Consider the following 12,339-nt stretch of genomic DNA (forward strand, 5'->3'; position numbering starts at 1 on the left):
TAAAATAAAGAACAATTTTAATCAACATAAACTTATTAGTATTTCACAGATTCCCCTCATCACAGAACCCCCCTATCACAGAACCCCCTCCCTATCACAGACCCCCTTATCAGGGAACCCCCCCATCACCGATTCCTCTCCATTACAGATACCCCCATCAAAGATTCCCCCGTATTAGGTCCCCCCATCACAAAGCCCCCCAACACAAACTTCTCTCTGAGCCCCCAATAACAGGCTCCCCCCATCACACAGACCCCTAACACAAAGGGAGGGAAGAGGATAGGACAGAGAAGGAGCAGTCAGGTGGAGGGTAGGACAGAGTGGGAGCAGCCAGATGAAGGGGAGGACAGGGTGGATGCAGCCAGGTGGAGGGGAGGACAGGGTGGATGCAGCCAGGTGGAGGGGAGGACAGGGTGGATGCAGCCAGGTGGAGGGGAGGACAGGGTGGGAGCAGCCAGGTGGAGGGGAGGACAGGGTGGGAGCAGACAGGTGGAGGGTAGAATAGAGTTGGAGCAGCCAGGTGGAGGGTAGAATAGAGTTGGAGCAGCCAGGTGGAGGGTAGAATAGAGTTGGAGCAGCCAGGTGGAGGGTAGAATAGAGTTGGAGCAGCCAGGTAGAGGTAGAATAGAGTTGGAGCAGCCAGGTGGAGGGTAGAACAGAGTGGGAGCAGCCAGGTGGAAGGAAGGATAGGGTGGATGCAGCCAGGTTGAGGGGAGGACAGGGTGGGAGCAGCCAGGTGGAGGGTAGAATAGAGCTGGAGCAGCCAGGTGGAAGGAAGGACAGGGTGGATGCAGCCAGGTGGAGGGTAGAAAAGAGTTGAAGCAGCCAGGTGGAGGGTTGAACAGAGTGGGAGCAGCCAGGTGGAAGGTAGAATAGAGTTGGAGCAGCCAGGTGGAGGATAGAATAGAGTTGGAGCAGCCAGGTGAAGTGGAGGACAGAGTGGGAGCAGCCAGGTGGAGGGTAGAATAGAGTTGGAGCAGCCAGGTGGAGGGTAGAATAGAGTTGGAGCAGCCAGGTGAAGTGGAGGACAGAGTGGGAGCAGCCAGGTGGAGGATAGAATAGAGTTGGAGCAGCCAGGTGGAGGGCAGAATAGAGTTGGAGCAGCCAGGTGGAGGGTAGAACAGAGTGGTAGCAGCCAGGTGTAGGGTAGAATAGAGTTGGAGCAGCCAGGTGGAGGGTAGAACAGAGTGGTAGCAGCCAGGTGGAAGGGTAGAATAGAGTTGGAGCAGCCAGGTGGAGGGCAGAATAGAGTTGGAGCAGCCAGGTGGAGGGTAGAACAGAGTGGTAGCAGCCAGGTGTAGGGTAGAATAGAGTTGGAGCAGCCAGGTGGAGGGTAGAACAGAGTGGTAGCAGCCAGGTGGAAGGGTAGAATAGAGTTGGAGCAGCCAGGTGGAGGGTAGAACAGAGTGGTAGCAGCCAGGTGGAAGGTAGAATAGAGTTGGAGCAGCCAGGTGGAGGGTAGAACAGAGTGGTAGCAGCCAGGTGGAAGGGTAGAATAGAGTTGGAGCAGCCAGGTGGAGGGTAGAACAGAATGGGAACAGCCAGGTGGAGTGGAGGACAGGGTGGATGCAGTCAGGTGGAGGGGAGGACAGAGTGGGAGCAGCCAGGTGGAAGGTAGAACAGAGTTGGAGCAGCCAGGTGGAGGGTAGAACAGAGTGGGAGCAGCCAGATAGATGGGAGGTAAGTTCTTACCTTGGAGGGTAATAAAATAATCACTGGCTCCCTCCACTCGATAGCCTCATGGCATTTCTTCTCCTCTCTTCCTATTCCCCCTCCCACTCGGCATGTTGGGGGCTGAACTCCTCTCAGGGAATCATCATGGGGCCTGCTGGTATCCAGGACTACTATTCCCATAATGCTCTAGTTTCCCAGCTATTGGCTCTGAATGTAGCCAATAGGAGCAGGCATTGCCAGGTGAATACTCTGCTCAAGGAGAGGGAGGGGTGGAATTCCCCCGCTGCTGCGGCTCTGCCTGTGTCCCTTCTCAGAAACTGTCAGTTTCATCGCCACTGCCCTGTCACTAGTTTCAGTCCACGGGCCGGGTAAATCACACTGGCGGGCCGGATACGGCCCGCGGGCCGTAGTTTGAGGACCCCTGGTTTACATGCTATTCAAATACAGTTCTAGTTAGTATTTTATTTCATATATTGTGGGGAAGGGTTAAAGTGTCACTAAACCATCATTATAAAAAAAAAATGTATCAGTAAATGCTGTATTACATGCTGTTCATACTCATTCTGTCACTACGAGATTCATTTTCTGTATTCTACAATAAACCTGGCTGCTCCTGCTGCTCTCTATCTCCCTCTCGTGTCCATGTCCCTAATTCAGCTAGGAAAGCTGTGACGGCAACTCTGCACATGCTCAGATTTTAGTGAGTTTCTATGCTGAGCATTTCCTCCCCATCTCATCTGAGCATCCCATGTGACTATAGAGTCACACATGTGGGTGTATACACTGTGGTAAATGAAGGCCCACTCCTTCCCTCCTCCTCCATGGCCCCTAACCAGCTAAACACGATGGGGGCGGAATTTTACTTGTAGATTGGTAAGGCCTCACCTCCCTGTTTTATCTTCATTCAGTCAGTACAGTTTTCGTGTGAAAAAAATCAGAAGAACAAGAATCCGCGTGCTTGGAAACAAACGAATACATTGCTATACAACACAACACAATACATTACATCACTGCTGAAGTTGCATTCTGTCATATGACAATTTCAGTAAGTTGAGTAACCTCTTCATTTTCAATAAACTTTCGAGACTAGCATACATAAAAACAGACAAACGTTAGTCCAAGTATGCTCATCGTGTGTATGAGGCTTTATGATCGACGGCCCAGGAGGAGAGGGGCTTAGGTGCCCACGAGGTGCTTGGGTTGCTTAAAGCCAGAGGTTCCTGGAGGCGGGAGGCTGAAGTCCCTTTTTGTAGCTATGACTAAGCATTAGTTCCTAATGCGAAACGCGTCAGCTGTTTTCTCCACTGTATGCTGATTGTATGCTGTGCATTTTTCCTTTTTAAATAAAGAGCACGTCTTCTTTTAAAGACCTATTTGGAGTGCGGCTGTCCATCCATTTCCTTATCTGCTTAAGTCCCTTTAGGCATGGTCTGGGAGGCTAGAGGGGCTTAAGTCCCCTCGGGGGCTTAAAGGAGTTTGAAAAGCAGAAGTTTTTTTTTATTTTTATGCGTTAAGATAAAAAAATTCTGTGTGCCGCAGCCCCCCTAATATTTTCCTGAGACCATCTTAATCCAGCGATGTTGCAGGAGTGTCTCATCTGCCCGGGACTCCCCTACTCATTGGCTAAGACAGCAGACGTGAGGGACGGGTAATGGCTCTGTGTCTGAATGGACACAGGGTGCTGTGACTCTGCTCGGGTGCCCCCACAGCAAGCTGCTTGCTATGGGGGCACTCAACAAGAGGCAGGAGCACAGAAGAGGGACCAGAGAAGAGGAGGATCTGGGCGACTGTGCAAAATCAACTGCACAGAGCAGGTAAGAATAACATGTTTGTTGTGTTTTTTTTTTTTTTTTTAAAAAGACTTTACAATCACTTTGAGGTTCCCAGTGGGGACAGGCTTAAGGCAGCTTGGGCACTGTTGGCTTGAGAGCAGAGGTTTCTGTTGGAGAGGCTTAAGTCCCCTTCAGGCATTCGGGGGTTAAGGGCAGAGGTGCGTGGAGGCAAGGTGCTTAAGTCCCCTCAGGTGCTTGTGGGGCTTATGGTTAGGGGATATACTAAAACATTTATGGCCAGATTCAGAGAGAGTTACGGCGACGTATCAGTAGATACGCCGACGTAACTCTGAATCTGCGCCGTCGTAAGTTTAAGTGTATTCTCAAACTGAGATACACTTAAACCTAGCTAAGATACGACAGCCTGTGCCGTCGTATCTTAGGGTGCAATATTTAGGCTGCCCGCTAGGTGGCGCTTCCGTTGAGTTCGACGTAGAATATGTAAATGACTAGATACGCCTATTCACGAATGTACGTGCGACCATCGCAGTAAAGATACGCCGTTTACTTAAGGCGTTTTCAGGCGTAAAGTTATTCCATCAAATAGCTGGACTAGTCAATGTTAAGTATGGCCGTCGTTCCCGCATCGAAATTTGAAAATTCTACGTTGTTTGCATAAGTCGTCCGTGAATAGGGCTGGACGTAATTTACGTTCACGTCGAAACCAATACGTCCTTGCGGCGTACTTTGGAGCAATGCACACTGGGATATGTACACGGACGGCGCATGCGCCGTTCGTAAAAAAAGTCAATCACGTCGGGTCACCCACCATTAACATAAAACACGCCCCCTCATCCTAATTTGAATTGGGCGCGCTTACGCCGGCTCCATTTACGCTACGCCGCCGTAAGTTAGGAGGCAAGTACTTTGTGAATACAGTACTTGCCTCTCTGAAGTAAGGCGGTGTAGAGTAAATACGATACGCTGCTACGCCGCCTTAAAGTTGCGGCACTCTCTCTGAATCTGGCCATATATGTGAAAATAGCTTAATGTAGCTTAACATGTAATAAAGTGCCTAAACCTCAATCAATTGCCCTGAAACTTTGCACAGCCTAAGATCCCAACGCCCCAAACCTACCCTATACGTTTCATGCAATTTGGTGTTCCAGAAGGCAAACTACTGAAATTAAGCTTGTTTTTTCGGGAGCTTAATGTGGCTTAACTTACAAAAAAGACCTTAAAGGAGTTGTAAAGTTAACATTTTTGTCACCTTAATGCAATCTATGCATTAAGGTGAAAAAACATCTGATGCTGCCGCCATACCCCCCCCCCCCCCCCGAGCCCTCGTTATACTTGCCTGACCCCTCGAAAGTCCCGCGTGCGGTCCTGAGATCCTCTTCGACGCTCAGCCTGTGGCCACTGATTGGCTAGAGTGGATGGATTGAGAGCAGCTCAGCCATTGGTTGGCGCTGCTGTCAATCACATCCAGTGACGCGGCGCGCCGAGGGGTGGGGCCGAGTGATACAGTGAGCGGCTATGGCCGCTCGCTGTATCACAGGAGCACGCCCGCAATTACTTACCACCATGCAAGCTCTCCCGCATGACTATGGTCAGTACTTGCGGGGAGGACCAGAGACAGCCGCCGAGGGACCCCAGAAGACGTGGATCGGGGCCACTCTGTGCAAAACGAACTGCACAGTGGAGGCAAGTATAACATGTTTGTTATTTTAAAGGAAAAACATTTTCTTTATCGTACATCACGGGACACAGAGTTCTAGTCATTACTAAGTGGGTTATATTCCACCTTCAGGTGCTGGACACTGGTGTAATATATTAGAACAGGAAGTTCCCTCCCTATATAAACCCTCCCATACTGGGAGCACCTCAGTTTTTTCACCACTGTCTAAGGTGTTGGTCACGAGTAAACATGTGCTCTGAGGAGCTCCACTGGAGGGATCCATACTGGATTTAAAAAGCCTCCATAGAATCCGGATCCGTCCAAAGTGCTTCATAGCCAAAGTGGGCGGTACCCGGGCCTCGGTACGAAGAACAAGGTTTTGCCTATAATGCCTCTCTTCGGAGGGCTGGACCCTGGGTTCCAGTTCTTTGTGCCTTACCAAGGAACCAAATGTTTTCTGCTGCCAGGGTGCTTTATAGGTCCAGGGTAGTGGTGTTCCTGACCATGGACCCCGGTCCCTGAAGGTCTAAGACAATACCCACGGTGAGGGGTGAAGGCTGGGCCTCTTGCTTTGCAATACTCTGCAGCGTGGAAAGGTAAGCGGAGGTACCTACGGGACTTGGTCCGACAGTAGGTTCTCCATTGGGGATTATGGGTCTCACCTATTTTTATGCTTCTATGCATGGACAACTTAACCACGATGTCTTCTGAGACAGGATGGCTCTGGCACCCATATACCTCCCCTAGTTGGTCCTAGTCCTCTGCTGAAGGGGCTATTGGGTCTTGCCTATAATGCATGTGTGCCTGGGCAAAGAAACCACTATGTCTGTTGAGACAGGATGGCTGTAGTACCCATAGGTCTCCCCTTTCAGGAGGCTGGTACCCCTAAGTCCTATGCAAATGATTGTCATGAGTAGCTGCATGTCTTATCTGTTTTCCTCCACTAAAGGCAGTGAAAAGACATGCCAGGTGTTTCGCTTACCATGCTTTCCAGGAACGGAAGCTCAAGGTTAGCTGATCTATGGTGCAGCTTACTTCCTCCTCTTAAGGCTCTGCCACGATGGGGGGGGGGTCCCTTGTAGTCCGGGTCCACGGCGCTCCTTGGGGGATCTCCCTCTCCCTCCGCCTCCTCCATTCCCCTACGCGCGTGCGCAAGGGGGGCACGCTTTGTAGGCGGGGGGACGATGTGGTTGCCGCTGGCGCATGTGCTCGCCGGCTCATGGTGCAGACGCTGGGCGGCCCCTTCCAAAGGCCCAGACGTCAGAGCTCTGTAAAGCCAGGGGGACACAGTAGCTTGTAAGCACCTTGTGGGGGTTGGATACAGATTCATTTAAGACACCTACTCAGCATCTAGCTGTGCAGATTATCAGGTTTGCTAGACTAAGTTCAGCTGTTGATGCACCAGGGATAAGTTCCTCTGCTTTTGGCTTAGGACTTTTTTGTCTCCCCTTAAGAGGGTTCAGGAGTAGGAAGGGATATCACCACCTGAATCTGGTGGCCCTTTATCATGCTTGCATGATACTATCCTCTTCTGTAGAGACTTAAGACAGCTCACATATTGAGCTATCAGCCCTGTCAGGCGTTGCAGCCTCCCCCAACATTGCAGTCACTCTGCATATGTTTTGTTGCATTGCGTTCATGGGTCTATAAGAGGTTAACTGCTATATTCACAGCATCCTCACAAGCAGAAAACAGGGTGTGTCCCTTTCCCTGCTCTAAATCCTCAAACCAGGGGATTGAAAAACCTGAGGATGAAGGTTCACTGTGAGAGAACAGATAACAGGTGTCAGCCTAATGAGGAGAAAACTATCAGAAGCCCCACAAGCTCTGGTTGCAGCTGCAGTCTTTTCAGAGATTCAGGCTGCATATATCTTCCCTCAGCCTAGATGGCTAGAGCCTCTGTCTCCATAAGGTCCTTATCCTGGTGTTGGCTTCAGGCTAACTGAATGCACAACTGGGGGATGCACAGTTACTGCTGTGTACATGGCTAACGTTGCAGGTTTGCGGTGACGCACATCTGCAGAACATAACTGCCTCTTTACCAGTCTGCATGTTTGCATGAAATACATGAGTTTGAAATGTTCAAAATGCATGTGGGGTAAAAACAGGTAACAGAGCATGTTTTATTGTTGATCACATAAATATACATGTTTTTTTGTATGATTTTACATGGTCACATAAGGGTGTGTTACTCACAGCAAAGTGCCTAAAAATCGCATAAAAATGCTTAAAGTGCATAAAGATGCGGGATCACACATGGTTACCTGATAACCCGAGTCCTTGATTACCCAAGGATATTTGGTCACACAGAGAGGCTTGTTTCCACAGGAATGCCTGAAATCGCATAAAGATGCTGAAGTGCATAAAGATGCGGGATCACACATGGTTATCTGGTCACCCGAGTCCTGGATTACTCAGGCATATTTGGTCACACAGAGAGGTTGTGTCCGCAGAAATGCCAAAAATCGCATTAAAATGCTTAATTGCATAAAGATGCTAGATCACACAGGGGTGCTCGATCATACAAGAATCCTTGGTCACACAAGGGTACTTGTCCACACAGGAGTGCTTAAGATGCATAGATGTTGGATCGCATGAAAATTGCTGAATCCCTTAAGGATGCATGTTTGCCTAGATGTTGCGTTATGAGGCATGATAATTAGGTTTCCTTAATTATTCAGGATTCCTTGGCCTTGCATAGGAATACGGGTCTTCAGGGGTACGTGTTGCACAATGCTGCATAACACGTTCATAGCGCATACTTGCTTAAAAGATGCTTGTTCATAGCTCGCATGCTTTATGTATGCGTTTATGCAGCACGCCCCCTCTTTTATGTTTTTGCCGAAAACATATTGGTATGAATTCATGTTCCATGATCTCACGCTTCCATGTACACACACTTCCATAGAGGCATGTGGCTTTAAAGCTGGCCACCTGCACACATGGGGAGCTATTTGCAGGTGTGTTTATTTACAAGGCTGCTAGGGCCCGCCTCTAGCAGGTCTACAGGCCCAGGGTATAGCAGTAATGGCATACAAAGGCAAACTCCTGCTGACAGATCAGTCAGTAGCATGGCTGGGCCTAGGGGAGTTCAGCATGGTTTAATATCTGGAACTCCTGGGTTAGGATCCCAGTCTAGAGGGAATGTGCCGGCTTCATTCAAAGACAGTTCCCTATGCTCAGTTTTATTCAAGGTTGATATAAACATTATTCTGTCGGACAAGAACGAGTGAATCCTAACTTAGCATTATCCTAGGAGTCTGGTCCCAGGGATATGCTGGAAATTCAGTTGATGGTTCTTAACTAGGGTTGTCCTGATGCCACTTTTTTAAGACCGAGTACAAGTACCGATACTTTTTTTAAGTACTCGCCGATACCGAATACCGATACTTTTTTTTAATCTCATGTGACAGCACATGTGTCAGTATGTTTTTTTTTTTTTTTTTTATATATCTTGAACAATTTTAGGTAGATTCAGGTACGTTCGCGTAACTTTGCGGCGGTGTAGCTTAAGGAATTTAAGCTACGCTGCTGTAAGTTAGCGAGGCAAGTACATGATTCACAATGTACTTGCCTGCTAAGTTACGTCGGCGTAGCCTGAATCGGCGGGTGTAAGGGCGCCTAATTCAAATGTGTTTGAGGGGGGCGTGTTTTATGTCAATGGCGCTTGACCTCACGTTTTTTGCGAACTGCGCATGCGCCGGGCGCCTACATTTCCCAGTGTGCATTGCGGCTAAGTACGCAGCACGGGCCTATTGATTTTGACGTGGACGTAAACAACGTAGATCCCGATTCACGGACGACTTACGCAAACAACGTAAAAAATTCAAATTTCGACGCGGGAACGGCGGCCATACTTGACATTACTATTCCAAAAGGGCCTAGCTCTAACTTTACGTGGCCTATCTCTTACGTAAACGGCGTAAAAGTACTGCGTCGGCCGGGGCGTACGTTCGTGAATCGGTGTATCTCCTCATTTACATATTCTACGCCAACCGCAATGGATGGATGTTTAAGCGTATCTCTGTTTGAGCATACGCTTAAACATAAGTCGGCGTAGATTCTGAGTTCGGTCGGCTTATCTACTGATAAGTCGGCCTAACTCTTACTGAATCTACCTATTTGTTTTTAATCTTTTACATTTTTTTTTTTACAATTTTTATTTATTTATAATGCTTTCTTCTTTTTAAGAGGGGGGGGGGGGGGTGGACCGTGTCAGTGTGTTTTTTCTTAAATTTTTTAATTTTCTACAATCATTTTTTTTTATTCTTTTGTTTATTTATTTTTTCAGCCCTGTTGGGGGGGCTTTGGTGAGATATCAGGGGTCTTAACAGACCTCTGACATCTTCCCTTTGAGACAGAGAAAGGGACTAGGGACACATGTTCCCCTGTCCCTTTCTCAGCAGCATCAGCTGTGCTGAAAATTAATGGGGTGAAGACAGCGTCCTCTCTTCATTCATAAACTGAAACATTTGTAAACACAGGTTACAATGTTTCAGTTATGTGAATGGACAGTGATCACTGACTCTGTCCATTCGGAGCAGTAAGGAGACGGATTTACCGGCTCCTACCCCGCTCTCCATCCTGACATTTCCAGGGGGTGGAGGAGGAGCACCGAAGGGGAGAGTAACACGGCGGCATACACGGGATACACACGGCGGCATACACGGGATACACACGGCGGCATACAACGGCGGCTTTCAGCTGCTTTAAAATCAGCGGTGATCGGTGCTTGTAACTTCCCCACGCACTGATCACCGCCGACAGTACAAGTATCGGGTGAAGCATCGGGAGCATTTGCCCGAGTACAAGTACTCGGGCAAAAGCTTGGCATCGGTACCGATACTAGTATCGGTATCGGGACAACCCTATTCTTAACTGAATGATTGGCAGAAGGGAAGATCCTTCATACCCGTTACCTGGGAGCAGGTTGCGAGGGCTGGCCTCTAGGGATAGAATCCAGCTCTGGAAGAGACCACGGCACAGGGAAGGTGGTCAAGCTCCAAGGGAGCCTTATCTGTCCGCTTTCTAGAGCTACCGATGGAGCATCTGGCTTAAGGGCCTGAAAGTTTAGGTTACAGGGTGCTCTGTCTGAATACAATCTGACAATGCCTCTCTAGTGGTTTACTTTGTTTACCAGGGAGGAGCCTGTGCCTTGCCTATTGACAATCGTCATTTCATGGAATACTAGATTGGCAGGCGATTCGCTGGGGCCGTCTACAATTGTGTCCGGGGGATTAGCCTCTACACCACAACTTTTTTCTGTCCAAATGTCACAGAAATGGTACCCTGTACATAAAGGGTGTTGACGTCCAGGTTCAACAAGACATTGAACAACTCTGTGTCAAGGACAAAGGATCCACCCACATGCGGGACAAATGTGTTGGTGATCCTGGGGGACCAGTTGTCGCTGGTTTATGTGTTTTCTCCCCCCAGGGCCGCAACTTTCATGGCTTCCATGCTACATCAGAAGAGAACGGAAGCTGGCCTAATTGCTCAGGCATAGCCCATACGACCTGACTGTCCATGGACAGCAGAGGTGATCGTAGAGGAACCAGGGCCCCTTACAGCTTGTCCAGGCCTGCTTCGCAGGGTTACATCCTGTCTTGCATACAGGGGTATTATTGGTCTGGCTGTTATAGCCCACATTCTTGAGGATCGGGGCTTTCAGAATCAGCGGCAATTATCTTGATTCATATAGGAGAGCTGGCCTCCAGGACCAGATATCCTATGTTCTGGAAGGCCCATGTTCCTGGTGTGAAACCAAGGGGTTAAATCCTCACCCAACCTTATTTTACTAGAAGGATCTAGTGTTCATTTGAATCAAGATATTTTTGCCCTATTTTTCTTCTTTTTAAGACCTTGGTCCGCGGAAGGAAAGGTTATTCCTTTCTCTCAATAAAGATGAGAGCAGTTAAAAATCTATCTGAAGGTTTCAGATATAGAAACCTAACGTTTTGTTTTGCTGCCAGAAGACCCTAGATGTGGGCGGGCAGTGTTCGGATCAGCTATTAAGATGGCTACACGCTCTCTCGTTAGAGTAAGAGAGGTCAAGACCTATCTGAAACGGCTGCTCGGATATAGGAAACTGATGTTGTTGCGCTACCAGGAGGCCCCAGGAAAGGGCAGGCAGCGTCTAAATCAACTACTGTCAAGTGTTGATTCATCAGGTTTTATCCAGGCTTGTGGTTTAAGGAGAGGGCTCCCCCTGTTTTTTTGGGGTGCACCCTACCAGGATAGTTAGCACTGCATGCGTGGTGCATTACCAAGCCTTTATGACTCAGATTTGCCAGGCCGTAACTTGGCCGTTTGTGCTTACGTTCACTAATCCCTATCAAGTGAACATAAGACGGCAGGAGGATGCAGCCTTTTTTGGCGCAGTATGCTGCAGGAAGCATTATAGGTCCTCATGTCTGATGGCGGTCTGCGTTGTTGGTGTCTCCCTCCCCTCAGTAAGCATTGCTTTAGGACATCCCACTTTGTAATGACTAGAACTCTGTGTTTCGTGATGTACGATAAAGAAAATAGGATTTTTTATAACGGCTTACCTGTAAAATCCTTTTCTTGGAGTACATCACTGGACACAGAGTTCCCGCCCCTCTTGTTTAGGGATATTGGGACACTTATTGTTTGGCTACAAAAACTGAGGTGCTCCCAGTATGGGAGGGGTTATATAGGGAGGGAACTTCCTGTTATAATTGATTACACCAGCACCTGAAGGTGGAATATAACCCACTTAGTAATTACTAGACTCTGTGTCCCGTGATGTACTCCAAGAAAAGGATTTTACAGGTAAGCTTTTATAAAAAATCCTATTTTTTCCTTTACTAACCCTTTAAATGTTAACCAATTTCCCCCAAACTTCACACAGTAGAAGACTCTAGCCAATATATTCTGAAAATTTCAGCTCATTTGGTAAATCACACCAAAAGTTATCCATATTAAACTATATTTTACAATGCTAAAACGTTTAATCTAAAGGGCTTAACGCACGATAATGTCAATCAATTGTGACTTTGCATAGCCTAAGTTCTAAACTTCCCAAACCTGTCCATGAAGTTTCATGCGATTCGGTGTTCCACAAGGCAAACTAGGGACATTAAGCTTGTTTTTTTGTGGAGCTTAATGTGGCTTAACGTATGGTATAGCCCAGGTGCTTATTTATTTCAATGGGCAGGAGCGGTATACACACTGCTCCTTCACCGCTCCAAAGAT

The 12,339-nt window shown here is 48.1% G+C and overlaps 1 protein-coding gene across 1 annotated transcript in view; it reads left to right on the plus strand.

Annotated features, from left to right (window-relative positions):
* The window catches only part of LOC120918493 (ubiquinol-cytochrome-c reductase complex assembly factor 1), a 227,158-nt gene that overhangs the window by 31,179 nt on the left and 183,640 nt on the right, over positions 1–12,339 (plus strand). The window lies entirely within an intron of this gene.

The sequence above is a fragment of the Rana temporaria genome, chromosome 12 (genome assembly GCF_905171775.1).
Source record: "Rana temporaria chromosome 12, aRanTem1.1, whole genome shotgun sequence".
NCBI classification, from domain to species: Eukaryota; Metazoa; Chordata; class Amphibia; order Anura; family Ranidae; genus Rana; species Rana temporaria.